The sequence below is a fragment of the Polypterus senegalus genome, chromosome 7 (assembly GCF_016835505.1).
Source record: "Polypterus senegalus isolate Bchr_013 chromosome 7, ASM1683550v1, whole genome shotgun sequence".
Lineage (NCBI taxonomy): Eukaryota > Metazoa > Chordata > Cladistia > Polypteriformes > Polypteridae > Polypterus > Polypterus senegalus.
In genome coordinates, this window is record NC_053160.1 from 50,381,869 (window position 1) to 50,399,369 (window position 17,501).

General features: G+C 39.2%; 1 protein-coding gene across 2 annotated transcripts in view; it reads right to left on the reverse strand.

The window, feature by feature from the left end:
- The window catches only part of tmem8b (transmembrane protein 8B), a 667,786-nt gene that overhangs the window by 162,474 nt on the left and 487,811 nt on the right, over positions 1-17,501 (reverse strand). The window lies entirely within an intron of this gene.

Below are 17,501 nucleotides of genomic sequence, written 5' to 3' on the forward strand. Positions count from 1 at the left end.
GAGTCGGGAGCAACAAAAAATAGACTACGCTCACGCTCGCAGCTAGCAGTTCTTGTTGCCGATTGATGCGTTTTGTTTTTTTTTGTGGTGGGACGTCGTATAATACAGAATGTTGGATAAGCGAAGGTAGGATAAGTGAGACTCTACTGTAATTATAATCACTGACCATGAAATAGTCTAAGCGGTTTAACCATTTGGAAGTGGCTCTTAGAGGGCTTGGTCCACTGATAAAGAATCACATCAAAAATATTATATTCGTATTAATCAGTAACCTCAGAATTGTCAGGTCTCAGCTTCCTCCCCAAAATGGGATTTGAGTTCATGTTTTATGCTTGTATTTGATTCTTGTATTTATGTTAATGTTACGTTTGTTGATTATGTGCATTTATTCTTTGTTTTTGATTTTGTTTATGCATGTCAACTGCCTGTGTTATGTTCCTTGTGTTTTGTGGTGGTCTCCCATGAGGCAGTGTTACCTGTTAACCACTGCCAGGAATTACCATCTGCTCTATAAATCTGGAGGATTTCCCCTAGTTCTTGGTGGTTCATTTCAAATAAGATAAGGGGTGGTGAATTCTTCTGGTTTTGTAGGATTTGTGATTCTTTTGGATTTTGACCTTCGCTCTGTTTCTGGGCTTTTTTGCTTTGGATTGCATTATTGCTTCAGGCAATTTTTTTGCCATTTGTGCCCCACAGAGTTTCACTGTGTTTGGAATACATTCTGTGATGCAAAATCTTTCATTTTATAAAATTTCAGTGCTTGTCCTTAATACTAGCCGGGGTTTGATGGGGAGTTCCCTTCTAGTGACATTATTAATAGTGTTTTGAACTGTGTTTTTTGAAACTCTGTAGTGCTTGGGGCTCCTTGCTAATGACGGAAATAGCATACATAGCAAACCACACTTTTTCAAACTTTTCTGAAAAGGAGTAGCTTTGACCCTTAATATTCCGTTAGGAGGTGAATTCCTGGCGTTGATGTAGCATGCACAACTCCAGGTCCATATGATCAATTTTACTGAAGACACCTCTTGGTTTACCCTTTATCATAAGGGTGTAATTTCCTGTCCAACATGGGGTCCATAAATGGATTAAAAATTTGGATTTTACAGGTCTTGAAAAATAGGAATCAACCAATAAAAACTTGACATCTTGCATAACTAGACATCAAGGTGAGTCAAATGGTATCATATGTAGAGGTTTTCTTGTACCAGTGAGTCAGGAGGCATCAGATGACAAAAAACTGAATTGATTTCAATACATTTGTAATTCCTATGAACGCAATATGGCAAAATGCTAAACAAAGAAAAAAAAAGCAAAAATGATTTGCCTAAAAGGCATTTATATCAAACAAAATCCACTATCCAGATGAATGATCCCGGAATAAAGAAAAAATAGTCAGAAATAGTTACATAAAATAGTTACAATAGTTACATAAATTCTGCTATACACTAATGATATCTAGCTCCTGATTCTTCCCAACAGACTTACATTCCAGACGGAGGGCTCAGGAGTCATGATGTCAGGGTGGCACCGCCTCCTGGGACACCACCCAAAACAACACAAGAAAAATAAGCAAATTTAAAAGGACAATACACATTTAACCAATAATATACAAAATTGACATAAATAACTAAAAAACATGACAAATAATAAAACAAAGGCAACAAAACAAGAATAAAACACAAACATATGTTAATATATGGCAAAAGATTGGGTGACTTATTTCTCACTGATTGTACAAACATTCTGTACATCTAGTGTTTTACATGATATTCTAACTACATCTATTTATGAGGCATTTGTTCCAGAGTCAGGGTTCAACATAAAACTCTGTGACTTTGAACATACACTTTAATATGATATTTCACTACAATGTGTTCTCTTAAATGATATGCTGCAAGGATCACTGCTGGGAAACAGCTTATTTTTGTGAATGTTGTCACAAGCACACAAGGTGTCACATAAGGAGTCTGGTCACATATTTAGGACGGGCAAGGATTTGAATGTAACAGAGTCAATAATACATTTTGCTTGTATTTCCCTTGAATGAAGAAACACGAAATTTAGGCACGTGAACTCACTTCCACATAGTTACCAAAAGCTCTGCCTTGTCCTATCCTTTCCCTTATTCAATGGTGGGGATTACCGACAACTAGATATTTCTCCCAGATACAGTCATACGTACTTTAAAGCAAAGAAGCTTGTTTTGGGTGAAATAGGCCTGGACCAATGGTACTGTCTTTTGCTGCTGAATTAATTTCTTTTGGAGAACATCATTAAAAAGGGTTTACTATCCTGGTATCCCATATTCTTGAGCTTGTATCTGTCATGTTTCCACAAAGTAGATGACGTAAAGTCAGCGGGAAAACCAAGTTGGACTCAATTTATAAATGCTGGATTACAAAAATGCTCTATGGTCAGATGTGTTTAACTCTTTGAGGGCTGAATATTTTTTCCAAAAAAGTAAAGTTTTTTGAAAAGCACACAATGCATTAGTTTCACACATAAATCCACATAAAATGTCTGTTGCTACGTGCTGTGGCTACTGTTGGAGCCTATTCGGCATCTCTTGCAACAGTGGCTGCACAGGGGCGGCTTAATGGCCAGCAGGAATGCATGGCATGCCGGCTACCTCTCTGTCTTCGCACAACAGGTGAGCAACGGTGGTAGTCGCAGTATGATGCAATCTGGTTTGTACCTCTCATCATCACAAGTGGTGGTCCTCCTAGGCAAACGCTGCTGTAAGCATATCATCTACGTGTTCTGCATCACGATCAGCTGGGGACCAATAGGCTGATGCTGGTACCTCACTTTCATTTTTGATACAGTATATATCTCCAGATCACTTGCATCAAACTCAGACTCCGAAAAGTCAGAGAGAAAACGTACATGGAGTATTTTGCTTTGCACATATGCTTTAGTATCTCCAGATGTTTGCTCTTCACTTCTCATGCATGCGCAGGGAATCAAGGTCAAATCAACAAAGCTACATAACTTTCCTTTAAGCAAAAAGAGTTGAACTAAAAAGTAAGGGCAAGTTTTGTTGCAATTTACAGCTGATTACCATCCTCTACCCCTGAATTTCGACAAAAGTCAACATCAGCCCTAAAAGAGTTAAAATGGACCAGAAAAGAATTCAATTCCAGTGATAAATGTAAAAATTTGATCTATATATACGGAACGAAGTCAGTTCATCCATTCAGTCAGTTTAACTGTGGATACAGATACAGTGCCCTTAAGAGGGGAAATCAGTTGACTGCATTCATCTTCTTACCTTGCCCTACTATATTGTTAATTGCATATGACTTCCAAAGTCAGTGCCCAAATCACAATTTGTTAATTACGTTTCATTGCTTCTAATGCAACATTTTAATTTAAATCCGGAGTCTTTGGATTCTATTCAATTAGTGAGTGAGACAAGTTCATTGAGGTATTAATCTGTGTATGACCAAAGACAGACTTTTTGTACTCCAGTTTAATGCATACTACTCATATAGAACCTTGCCTATACCAAAAGCACTTCAGTATTCAAATGAACACAATAATAATAGAAGAAAAGGAAAAGTCCAATAAATAAGACACTGAAGCTGATATTAAATGGCAGTAAAATAAATATGTGAAATACAAAATTCATGCAGGGTTAAACAGAAAGCAGAAAAACAACAAGCAAACAGCAGTTTACAATGCAGAGTACAATCATAAGGATCTGGACAGAGAATGTGAACTGAGAGAAAGGGAAAGAATGTCAGTGTATGTTTAATGCAGTTCTGAACAAAGGTGTTTCAAGTTGCCTCCCTAGAGGATTGTGTTAGCAGACTTAATTATTCTAGGGAGGTAATTGTAAAGTCTCGGAGTGCCCTTAAAGCACAGGTCAGTTTGGGGCACGATAAGACTGCCAGAATTAGTGAACTGGTATGCCCTGGCAGGACTGTAGTGATGGGGAAAGTTGCTGATGTGCTTCTGTGCAGTTCCATTTAAAGCTTCATAGGTAAGGAACAGGATTTTTGTTATTCAGTCCTGTAAGATGCAGGCAGTAAGAAAGACAGAACAGGCCTGCATTATGCGCCGACTGTGGCAGGGATGTATGTAGGACATTTTATAAAGAGTTTTATGTGAGTTGAATTAAAAATAGGGATGAATAAAAATGATGCCAGGATTCCTCTCAGAAGGCAAAGGTATGCCAATATCACCTAGTGTAAATGAAAACAAGTTAATTTTCATAATCTAGGCTGTAGTGCCAATTAGTGTGAGATCTGTTTTGTTGCAGTTTAATTGTAAAGAGTTGTGCTCCATCTAGCAGTTCATTTCTTCAAGGCAAGTTGTTTGCCAGACAACTCTGAAAAACATCTTCTAACAATAAGAGATCTGAGTGTCATCCACATAAAGTGATAAACAACTCCAATGCTTTGAGTAATGTGGCCAAGTGTAAATGTGGATACAAAAAGCAGAGGGCCAAAGATAGAGCCTTGAAGAACTCCTTGTGCGAGTGGCAAAAAGATAGACCTGCTTCTGCCCAGACTAAAAAACCCTTGGCTGTCCCTTAGGAAGGACTTAAATCATTGGAGAGTAATGTTAGAGATATTCAGGATGGTCTGCATTTTATGCAGAAGAATGGTGTTATTGAGAGAATTAAATTCTTCAGTTATTTGCCTGAAAAGAACAGACTCCACGGCCATGCTACACCCTGCAGCCGGACTGAAATTCTTCTATTGGATTATTAGACGTTAAATAATTAGTGAGTAGGGAGGCTACAACACACTTCAGAATTTCAGATAGAAAAGGTATCGTAAGTGAGATGAGAAAAACAGACTTAGAGTAACAAAAGCAATTTTCCAATCAGATGGCACAGAGCCAATATCTAAAGGTGTATAAATATTATTTTCATGCTATACAAGACTATTTCATGAAGAAGGGATTTGATAATTGAGGAGTTGATAGGAGGCAGTACACAAGTGGTAGGCTTCATTCTACAAAGCAGGTCATTGATGGACGTAAAGTAAAGAAATTAGTAACACAAGGAAAACAAAGAAGAATTTAAGAGGATGATGGACTAGCATTAGCAGAATCATTTAATTTTTTAATTAATCATGGAAAAAGTAATGAAATTTTAATATCTGCAATGGAAGAAATGGCAACAGAGTAACAGAGGTGAGGATTGATGTAGTTTATCAACTAAAAAGAGCAAAGCCCTTGAGTTATCATGACCACCCTCTATCATGCTGCCTTGGTAGCAATTACTGTATCTACAATATGTAAGGCTGGTGTCACACTACAAAAACTAGCAAAGGTCTGAAGACAACCAGGCAGCATCTCATGACAAACACGAAGCATCAGTTAGGCACATTTCTCTTCTGTTTGCACTTTCCTTCTTTACCTGAAGCCAGATTACATGCATTACACTTCCAGCTGGACGTTCATTTCCTGTCAACTTTTGCACACACAAGAACCCACTTTTGTGACAAAAATCAAACCAGTTCTATTTTATTGTGTCTAGTCAGAGAGCTTTCACTGATTTGCTAGAGATGTCACATTACACTATATAACAGACAGTCACAGAAGCTTCCTTCCAATGTCTGCAGCTCAACAAAATCCCTGTAAAAATTGTATAGTGTGAAGACATCCATTTGATGGTCAGAGATATTTTCGGCATGCAGAATGAGGCCAGATTTATACAATATTCTATTGCCGGCTGCTTTCATACATCATAGCATGGAATTATACTACACACCTGAAGATGTAAAGCAGGGTTTCAAATGAGCAATTTTATTTTGAGCGAAGTGAAGGGCTGAGTTATAATGGATAAATATAAACATGGATGGGAAAAGGAAACAGAGAAAGATTAGAAATAAAGGGACCGACAGGTTTTTAAAGTTTCTGCAGGAAATTTGACATTTACAATTTAAGAAATGTGGAGGAACAGAGACAGCAAAACGCACGGGTTTATGGACTGAGAGGCCCAAATCAGTGTTAAGAGTGGCATCGACAGATAAAACAGGTGCACAGATCAGGTCCAATATGTGAAGATCACAGTGGGTAGGAAAGTTAACATGATTCATCAAGTCAAAACAGTCAAGAAAAGGAGAGAATTCATTTATGAACTTACATATAAGAGTGTTACAGCATACCAAGAAGTATGATTGACTGTGTCAGAGAGCTTAACTGAGTCAGTAATGCAGTCAGAACACTTTGAATAGTCCCTTTGTATCCAGAAGGACAGTAAGGTAGAATGAGAAGGATAGGACTGGAATTTATTACCATTTTTAGCAAAATATATCAAAAGGATAACAGGCATTCTTTTGATTCTTTTGATGTTCAATTCAAATACAGTATAACAATTACAGTCAGACAGCCGCAGTGATCTAAGCTGTGAATTGCTATAAAGTAAACTTAAACGGATATTGTTACCTCATTTACAGATCTCAAACCATTGGGTTTTTGCCGTATTTCAGTTAAGCATAACATATGAAGATTGAAAACTATGATGAATGCTGCTTTTACTAATGTGTTACCATTGATGGACCTTGTGTTAAGCAAGACAGTGTTGCCTTGTTTGTGCCACACAGATGCATATGTGAGTTTTTTCTCAGTATAGTATACATTTGATACACTTGCGATCAAAACCCTCAGTAGGTTAGCATATTTCAGAACAAACAGAATTGATGAACTTCCTAGACATAGCCCAGACACATCCCAGACCCCTGTGAATATACTTTGGACGTTTAAAATGGTTGAGATCCAATGTTTACCCCAAAAACCATAGGGCTTACTAAAACAAAGGCTCATGTGGTCAGCAAGGCAGAACAGCTCTTAGAAGGGGCCAACTAGCTTGAGTATGTTCTGGAGGAGGTGAGGTGGGCTGTCAGAAGTGTAAGGTATCTCAGCAGGAAACACAAAGATGTAGATGTCACTGAGAAAAGAAAATGTCAAATTGGAAGGAAAGAACAAAATGTGCATGGTGAAACAGAATTTATAAGTGAGAGAAAAAGTCTCACACTGAAAACTGCTTAAAGATAGAGTGAAGACAGAGTTCATGGGATCACGTAAAATGACATCTCTCTCTCTCTCTCTCTCTCTCTCTATATATATATATATATATATATATATATATATAAATATATATATATATATATATATATATATATATATATATATATATATATATATATATATATATATATATATGTTGTGGAAGACTGCCGGCTTCCCAGGCGTCCGCACCCCAGGCCGACAGGAGGAGCTCTCCCGACAGCACGATCATGCCCGAGGTCCAGCAGGGCCTTATGGACTCTGTAGTGTTTATACACAGCCCTGCTGGATACCTTGGGACCACCAGGAGTCGCTGTGGGGGACTTGTGGGATCTGTTGTGCCCTATGACCCGGGAGTACGTCACAGTCACGTGGCGGGAAGGAATGGCGTGCTCCCGGGGTGATGTGAAAGACTGATTGCCCTGACCCGGAAGGAATAAGGAACTGTGGACTGCTGGGACAGGAACACCTCCGGGTCAGGGGCTATAAAAGGACGGTGCCTCAGTCCAGACACTGAGCTGTGCTGGGTGGGAGAGGAGCAAGTGTCTGGGCGAGGAGGAGTGTTTATTGTTATAGTATTGATAGTGGTTTGAATGAGTAGTGTGGAAGGTGCTTGGTGCACTGAGGAAAAGATAAATAAAAGGTCTTCGACTTTTACCTGGTGTCTGGAGTTGTACCTGAGGGTTCAAGGGTGCACTACTGCCCCCTACTGCCACAATGTATATATATATATATATATAAAATCCAACGTCTGTATGTCTGCCCACTTTTCACGAGACAACTACTTAACGGATTTAGATTGTGATTTTGTGACTTCTCTCATTGCACTAAGTATTATAGTTCAGTTGTGGTACCAATTTAATTGCACCAATCCGAGAGACAGGTTGCATAACACAAGACACATATAGCAAATTGTTGGGAATCGAATTTAAAACTGAAACTCAGAAAGAATCTCCTCCATATTTGTGCAGCACAGATGATTTATAACCCATAAGAGCACTCACCTGTGCTAACCCTTACTCTGTTATATAAATAGATTTACTTCAAGCTGCTTATTCCTTTACAAGGTCACAAGGGGTGGAAGTCTATTTTGATGGGACTGGGCATAAAGCATGGACTAACCATACAAAGGATATTGGTTCCCTGCAGGACACATATAATGTGCAAACATGGTAAACATACAGGGACAGCCCTGAAAGTAACATGTGTGTCTCTTTATTATGGGAGAAAACCAACATACCCAGAAAAAATCCACAGTAAGAATACAAAAAATTCCATATATATAGGGTGTGGCCTGCAGGTGGCACACCAGCTCCCCAAACCCAACACAGACAACATGAGGCACAAGTCTAGCAACACACAGGTTTTTATTCCGTTGCGGGAAATGCTTACCATTCTTTTCTCCACAATAAAGCACAATACACAGCTCCAAAAAGCACAGCAACAGAATCACAAAGCAGCACACTCTGCTGTCCTTTGTCTTCTTTCTCAATCTCTGTGTCTCTTTATCTTCCACCTAAACTCATCCGGGCAATCATCGTTCTCTCCCTCCCAACTCTGGCTCTTGGAGCCATGGCAGCTGGCTTCTTTTATCCTGCACCCAGGAGCATATCCAGTGGTCCATTAGCATGGTCCAGAAGCACTTCCATTTGAGGTTGAAGCCCAAAGAGGTAGAGCTCTGCAGCCCTTGCAGCAACCATGGAACCCAACATGTCTGTACTGAACAATTCCCATGGAGCCCTATGGGAATCTACGGTGCTGTACCAACCCAGAGGGCTGCTATCTAGCGAGCCGAGGGAGGTAATGCTCTGTGCATGTTCTGTCCCTTGGTCCTTCCAATATAAAGGTATCCTGACCAGGTAAGGGCCCTGGCTGTCCATAACAAGGGCTATGTGTAAGCAAATATTTTCATTTTACACCTGAAAATCTCTTAAGAATTTGACAGTGGAGAAGTCTCTTTACAATTTCAAGATTGTATTAAAAAAAAGAAATGAATAGACAAATCTGTGGAAATTATTACAAAATGAGGAGTAGATATTGATGGTTTTTTTGCCTTATTTAATACACCTCTGTATGGGCATCATTAGTTGCATGAAGCACATCAAGACAGTGCTTGATTTCTTTTTAGTAATTTTTTGAAATTGTAAAGAGACTTTGTGGACACCCTGTATATTTTATATGTTACTTAAGGATGGGCGAAGCAAAAATGTAAATCTCATATTTTAATAATACATTTTATTTATTTGTAGGCGCCTTTCTAAACACTACTGCGGTGGGCTGGCGCTCTGCCCAGGGTTTCTTTCCTGCCTTGCGCCCTGTGTTAGCTGGGATTGGCTCCAGCAGACCCCTGTGACCCTGTAGTTAGGATGTAGCGGGTTGGATAATGGATGGATGGATATTTTCATACAGAACAAAGCTAACAAAGATTATACTTTAAGGGAAGGTGGCCAATGCTAGATAACATGTTGTATAATCCTTGTCAAGTCATCCAATCGTATACTCAAAATGTGCAGAATGCATGCATTTCTTGCTAAAATATTCTTAAATATTATTAAATGCGATTTCTCCAGTAAAATGAAAGTAGCCCACAACATGGAATCCCTTTCATACTTCAAGCTTTTCAATGGAGCACAGGACTCTTGGCCGATTTACCAGAGTAAAGGGAGGTCTTAAGTTTAAAATTGACCTTCCATTAAAGTATAAACTTTGTTAGCTTCATTCTGCCTGAAAACAGAGATTGTCGGCCATCACTACAAACCACATGTGTTATGTTTCAGCAAGCATTTTCACCCATCTGAAGTTCAATATGTCTGTTTTCTTCTTTTTCATTTTAATATTGTAGTCATTTAGTTTCTTTGTATCTGTGTATGTTCCATATATTTTGTGGGCGGTCGGCCCTATTAAGGCTGGGAGAATGCACAGTCCCAAGTGGTTTATTCTGAAAGTGTTGGTGGTTGTGGTGGGTTTCTCTTATAATTATTTCTTTTGTGCTTTTTTTGACTTACTGGTTTATTTAAACCTGTGCTGTGTTTTTTGACTTTGCCTCTTGGATTCAGAATTGGGACTTTATTCACTTTTCGGATTGCCTTTTGATGACATTGCCTTCTATACCTTTTTGTCCCTCAGAGTATATGTTTGTTCGGGGCATTTGCTAAATTTAATCTTTTTATTTATGGAAATTCTTTACTGTCCTTTTTGTTTCTAGTTTGGGCTTAACAGTAATTCCTCTTCTACTGGGCATTTTGAGTATTTTTGGAGACTTATGTGCTAGAAAACTCTCATAACAACATGGGTAAGTAACATTTTTAAAAAGCAGTATCATTTTTGGTGGAGTATTCCTTTAAGCATTCTTTTAAACAGAAAATCAATGAACAATAAAGGAGGATGATCAAAGTAACCTTTGCTAGGAAATGCCAAAGGAATCTAAATTCACAAAAACAGTTTAGAGCATCCTGCTACGATCACAGTGGTGCTTATCACTTTCTGCCGTGATCTGAAACAGAAAGAAACCATGCATGGTATTGGATCAAGATCAAAATGGTAAATGCTCTATCGAGTTGAAGTAATATAACAGTAAAGTCTTACTCTGTGTATTTTGGGGAGGAGCAGCCTGTAAAATACACACAATTTGAAGTCATCTTTCTCTCAACTGCTGTCATTTTATCTTTCTAGATGCTGGCCCCACTAATTATGTTAACAGTCTGACATACTCAATGTTTACAGTACAACCATTTTTTGCTTGCCCAGGAGAGGAGTGTTTAAAAAGAATGGAGCGTGAGCATCACTGTTTGTCTTAAACTGACAGTTCCTGCTACTGGGAAAAACACTTGCATATTGAACAAGACACAGATCTAAGGTGAACATACCGATGTCCTTCATGTTTATTGTCATGGAGGAAGTCATTTTACTTTCCAAGCTACAACACCCTTTTTTTGTCTAATAATGTGACAATAACAATATTAGTTCTTCCGCTTTCAGTGCAGTCATCTTGTATGAATATAATATTAAACATAACTAGTGGGTTTATGAGTACTTCTAAGAAATGATAATAACAATAAAGTATGCATAGTTCCCATGGAAACAGCAAGTAGGGACATCAATATAGCAAATGAGTGCATTCTTTTAAAAGTGCACATAAGCCCTTGTTCTGTTTTAATAAAGGATTTCTGGCCTTTGCAGCTGCACTCTTTCAAAAATCACAATCCTATTAAAATGTCTATGTTTAAATTATGACATATGGAACTGACCTTCAGTTGATTTATTCTTAAATAATGTATCTTCATTAGAAGGTTGAACCAGTTTAGCAAGGAAGAGACAAATACTAAAAGGTATTTGGTAAAGGATATGTATAAATATGTCATGCTTATGGTGAAGCCATAATGACAACACAATTGAGTGATGCAAACAATCTGCTTGTACAGGTTGGCAAATTAAAACAACTTCTTGGTGTGATTATTTTCTTTAGCTTGCTGTACTCTTTATGACGTCCTGCATAGTGAACCTAGCATCAACATTATGAAGACTAAGCAAGAGGAAACCATCCAGAATGAGGAAACTGTTTTATAGAGAAGTCTGCATCATAAATGGAAACACACTAAAATTAAATGTAAATGTTTAACTGGATCGGGCCTTTCACCTCCTGAATGGCATTCTTTAGGAAACATGTTTAAGGTCTCTTTCATTGACCAGTACAGAGCTCCACAGAATCTGTAGAGTTTATCTTTGCTGGAAACACTCTCCCTGAACATATCTAAATAAAATGTAACATAATTTTTTTTTTACTGATCTGTAATTTGTTCCCTTTAATAAAACCTTGAAGAGAATCAAAAAAGGAATGCTCTTCTTTTCTCAGTGATATGATTTTAAGATCACATACTGTTTTAGTCAACGATATCCATATCCAATTAGCAGCTGTTCTTGTCCGGTTTAAAAAAAAACAACTGGAAAGTCTTTCTTATACACTAGCAACCAACAACCTGCAAAAAAAAACACGATAATTTGACACAGTGCCATATTGTTTTCCATAGAGATTGTTCACAGTATAAAAGTTACAAGGATAGCATAAAAGTGTAAATAATATAAATGTGATGAACGCACCTATAAATCAGAACATCAAGGACAACATATTGACTGAGTGGCTTTATCATATTAGTCTGGTACTGAAAGAACTCTGCTCCCATAAAATATCCATTGCTAGTTTCACCTGCTATATGGCATTGAAATAACTTTGAGAATCTCTGCATATGAACTATAAACAATAGATGGAAAGAAAACTACGGAATAAGGTGCTTTGTGTATAGATGAGTAGAGAGGGCATACAGCTATAGCAGAAGTGTTTCTCTTCTATTTAAAATGCCGAGGTTAAGGTCATTGTTGGTATTGCTGCATTCTGTTAAAGTTATGTAAATGATTTGGAGGGCTGTGCTACAAACCAATCAGTTAAATTCAGTTTTAGCCTAGAGGCAGCTAAATCACAATAGACAGACCCACTAAGCTAAACACCTTGCTGCTTGTGAATGTACAAGCTGAATAAAAGATAAAGTATATTTAATTAAACCATACACACTTTAAATTGTAATAATTTGATTTAATTCAATATTTATTAATTTTCTAGACCCGCTTCTTCCAATACAGGGTCATAGTGGCCTGTGCCTGTGCTGACAGGACTGAGGACATGCCAGCAGCCAGTCCTGGACAGAGAGTTCATGATCTTACCAAAATTCACTCTTATTTGGTCAATTTAGAGTTTAGTCCCTCACTCTTCCATAATTGCTATTAGGATATTTGTGAAAAACCGAGTATTATGTAGAAAACTCATGGGCCTGGGACGCAGTGACACCAGAACTGTACAATTTTAGCCTTCAACATACTTTTAAAATCTGAATAATAGTGCTACTCATTTGCATCTGTGTTTACTGAATATTATGTTATTTTAATTGAATGTTTCTGTCATTTGCAAGCCATAATATAGCAAATCAAATTTTGTCAACCCACAGTATGTTCTGTCTAAGTAAGACTTTGCAAAAACTCCGCAGAATAAAAAGCTTATATGTAGCAGCAGCAGCACATAGTTGGCAGCACATATATTTTGCAGTGTCTGTTTAATCTGTGTCATTGTTAGTAAGTTTATCATTTCATGTGTTATGCAAAATAGGAGTCTGTACCTTAAAACAGATTTGCCCCTCATTGTGGCAATTGTGGTTCTTTAATTAAGGTTAATTTTCCCTTAGGTGTTAATTTGTATTTATCAATTTAACCAGAAGGGATTGTGATATAAAGAGAGTTCAGTGAGCAATTTAATAAATTGTTGGTGAAAAACAGGATTAAAGGAGGCATGCCATATGACCAAAGTTGCAATATGCTGTATCATCTTCCTGGATTGTCATACCAGTAACATGAAACTGTTTATTCCATTTTGGAAAATCAATCACCAGTATACTAGTATTCAACCACCTTTCTAAGACAATCAAAAGCATTTTTCTTAAACTAAATATTTACAAGTAATACGGTAAAACTATCCGCAGTGTGTATTAAGTTGTAGATAAGGATGTTTGTTGTGCTCATAACATTGTTGTGCATTGGCATTACACATCCAGTGTTATTTACCTTGATTTGTTATTTTTAATTTTTCCTTTATTTCCCCCTTGTTAGCAAGATATAAATTTTCTTGTTGGGGATTAATTGTGCTGTGGTTTGTTATTGGCTGGTTCTCTTACTTTTACAGTATAGTCCGTACTGACCCCTACTCTCTCTTCTGTTTCTTTTTCCGGTTTCTTTGTGGTGGCGGCCTGCGCCACCTCCACCTACTCAAAGCATCATGATGCACCAACATTGATGGACTGAAAGCCAGAAGTCTACGTGACCATCATCATCAGGTCCTTCGATGAAAACACTAAATACAAAGAGGACTGTTTGATTTATGTTAGGTAGATTGCCCAGAGGGGACTGGGCGGTCTCTTGGTCTGGAACCCCTACAGATTTTATTTTTTTCTCCAGCCTTGGAGTTTTTTTTTGTTTTTTCTGTCCACCCTGGCCATCGGACCTTACTCTTATTCTATGTTAATTAATGTTGACTTAGGTTTATCTTTTATTGTGTCTTCTATTTCTCTATTCATTTTGTAAAGCACTTTGAGCTACATTTTTTTGTATGAATATGTGCTATATAAATAAATGTTGATTGATTGATAGTTGGTGATCACTTTTAGGTAGGTTATCTCAGTAAGTCCTTTGCTAATCCACTTAGTCCTGAACAGGGTTGTTGGGAGTGCTGGAGCCTATTTGTGGTATAGTGGGTCAGCGGCTTTAAAAGAGAGGCCAGATTTTAAATAATCCATTTCATTAATCCAGTCTCCGTGGGCGTGATCGTGCAGCCATGGGATGTTGATGAAGTAATTTGGGGAAAGTCGCACCTGCACGTGAAGGTGTGATCATTCTCAGTTGCTTATTTGGCTTCCTGTGGTGCATGATTGAGGCGCTGCGCACGCGGACCCGTATAAGAATGGGCTGGCACAGAGAGAAGGGAGGGACGAAAAAGAAAAACAGAAAGAGACAAAAAAGAAAGGAAAAAGCTTGAAGAGCCAGCCAGCCAAAAAAAAGAGGTCAGCGCGATCAGGGTCCCGGATCGAGTGAAGGATTGGTGCTCGAGGGACAGGATCACTCCCACTGATTTTAATGAAGAGTAGGTTTGACTGTGGAGGAGTCCGCCCTAGGGATCCGAGGGATGATTACGAGTGTAAGAAGGAAGATGGGAGGACAACCAACCAAAGCAGTCCGGCAGACGACAGCGGAGGCAGCCAAGACGGTGGTCTGAAGTGTGCGTACCGTGGCAGCTGAAATCTCTCCCCCTGAGCATGCCTTGGGTGAGCTGGAGAGGTTTTAAGGTGCTGGTGTGACGCAAAAGATTTCCTACAGGATTTAAATTTAGGTTTAACCTTGTTTTAACCGTTTGGGATTTTTACCTTTTTTATGGATTATTTATTTATTGAACACTGGAAGCACTGCACTTTTTTGGGGATTTTGTTCTGATTTTTTTTTTTGTTATTAAAAGCACTGTTTGCACTTTGCACCTTCCCCCTTGTTTCGTTTGGTGTCCTCATTGTACAGCTCATCCGGTTACATTACCGATCGTGTCGGGTCCAAGGGTTCCCAAAACGAAGATGGTAGCGTGGAGGGGAACCCGCATCGTCACATATGGTGGAAGCAGTGTGATGAGTTGGTAGTGGGGACCGAAGAGCAGGAGACAGAGCAGCAAGTGGGATAGGTGCCAGACTTTTGAAAGCAACACATGGACCCAAGCCACAGGAAGACATTTTAAAAGAATTAACTTTTTAATGGACATTTATTTATTGTTTGCTTTTATTGTCATTTTAAAGTTGTTATTCTTTTATTATCCTATTTTCCCAGCTAGCATAGGGCACAAGGCCGGAACAAATCCTGGACAGGGCGGCAGTCCATTGCAAGGTGCATACACACATCTTAACCACACACTATGGCCTATTTAATATCCCAGTCCACCTAACCTGCAAGTCTTTGGATTGTGGGAGGAATTCCAAGCAGACATGGGGAGAACAAGCAAACTCCATGCAGGAAGGATCCGGGACATGCACCCTGGTCTCTATATTGTCAGGCAGCAATGCTATCACTGCACCACTGTTTCACCATTGGTAGGTTATGTGGGTCTAGCAAAAAAAGGGTTGACAACATATAAACACGCACACAACTCTTCCTTTACTTATTTCACTTTCATCAGTATGTCAGGATTAAAGAAAGTGATTAATCTATACAGAGGAGCTAGTAATAGTATTCACCCACCAATGTACTTTTTTGCAACATATGTAATTTTTATTTGATCATGACATCAGGATGCTTTTGTACATTGAGACCTGGAAGGCTTGTAATGTACAGGTAGTCCCCAAGTTATGGACATCCGACCTACGACTTACGAACAGGGCCGTAGCTGCGCCTCAGTAACTGCCGCTCTGTCATCTTCGGCCTGGGGACGCTGCAAGTGGCGGTGGCTGGATGAAGGCTGGAGGGGGGCGATTTCGCTGCTCGCACAGTGTAGTGTCCCTCGGGCAGCTCCCAGCGGCAAGTGCTGACCCGTTGTCCATAGTGACCCAGGGCCACAGCTATCGCTCGTGTGCAGGACAGAGGCTTGATGGGGCTTTTTGCTGTCCACCCACTACACCGCCGCAACTACTGCTCCTGACTGGATGCAGGCTGGATGGAGCAGAGGGGGGCGTTTCACTGCCCGCCCACCACACACGGCTGCCCCGTTCATTCTCGGTGGGCGGCTGGTAATGCTGCAAGCGGTGACCCGGTTGTGGTTGAACGGAGGCCATTGAGGGTGAATGGGGTGGCAGGGGGTAGCATTGTAGTGTGCTTCGGGTGGTTGCCTGTTGAATGGGGGCGATGGTGGGCAATTCACTACCTGCGTTTGGCGGCACCGTGTTCGTTATCGGTGGGCAGACACTGCAGACAGCATACTGTAGTGGAGGTGACTGTGTGGTGGGCGGGTGGTGAACTGCCCCTCGCCGCCCCCATTCATTCTCAATAGAAAGCCTGCTTGTACTGTTACGCACATAGCAGGAAGTTGTCTCTTGTCAGTACATCAGACGTGTTGACGACTGGTGCCTTCCTGCTGTGTTAACCTTTTGTCTCCACCCTTCAAGAATGTCTCTGAAACACAGATCTGATGCAAGTGATGGTGATACAGTGAAGAAGAGAAAAACCATTATCATTGAAAATAAAGTAGAAATAATAAAAAGGTCAGAGGGAGGTGAAATTACATCATTCATTGGCAGAGCACTTGGTTACAGTCGGTCAACAATAGCATTTTTTTAAATAATGTACCTGTTCTGACTTACATACAAATTCAACTTAAGTACAAACCTACAGTCCCAATCTCGTACGTAACCAGGGGACTGCCTGTATATTAAAAGGCAACATAGATGGAGGTATCCTGAAGAAAACCAAACAATTAACCTGGAATTTAAGAAAAGATTTCAGCAGAAATATGACTCCACTGAACCACACTGAAGAGATTAAGTAAAATCAGCCCTGTCAAGAATAGGTTGCCCTTCACCAGCTGTCTTAATACAAATTGATTAGCCTTGATCAATTTTTAATGAAAGATTTAAAAAAAATGCATTGTCATGATATGTAAAGTGTGAGAGACTTATCCTAAAATGCTGTTGGCTGAAATATCTACCAAAGGAGGCTTTCTCAAAATTGTCTACAGTCTTGTTAATCAGTGTGCTGAATTGATCAAGTGCATATTTTTGACATTTATTCTACAATTGTGCATGTGGCTTGATGATTTTTTTTTTCTCCAAGCCAAAGAAAGTATATCAGGTCACATTGAACATCGAGACAGCATTGATTGCATTTTCTGACATTAACTGGCTTGTTAAGAAATGTATTGCATCTCAAGGGGAGTATCTTGATGGCGATTAAAATGCATTAGCTATAAGAAG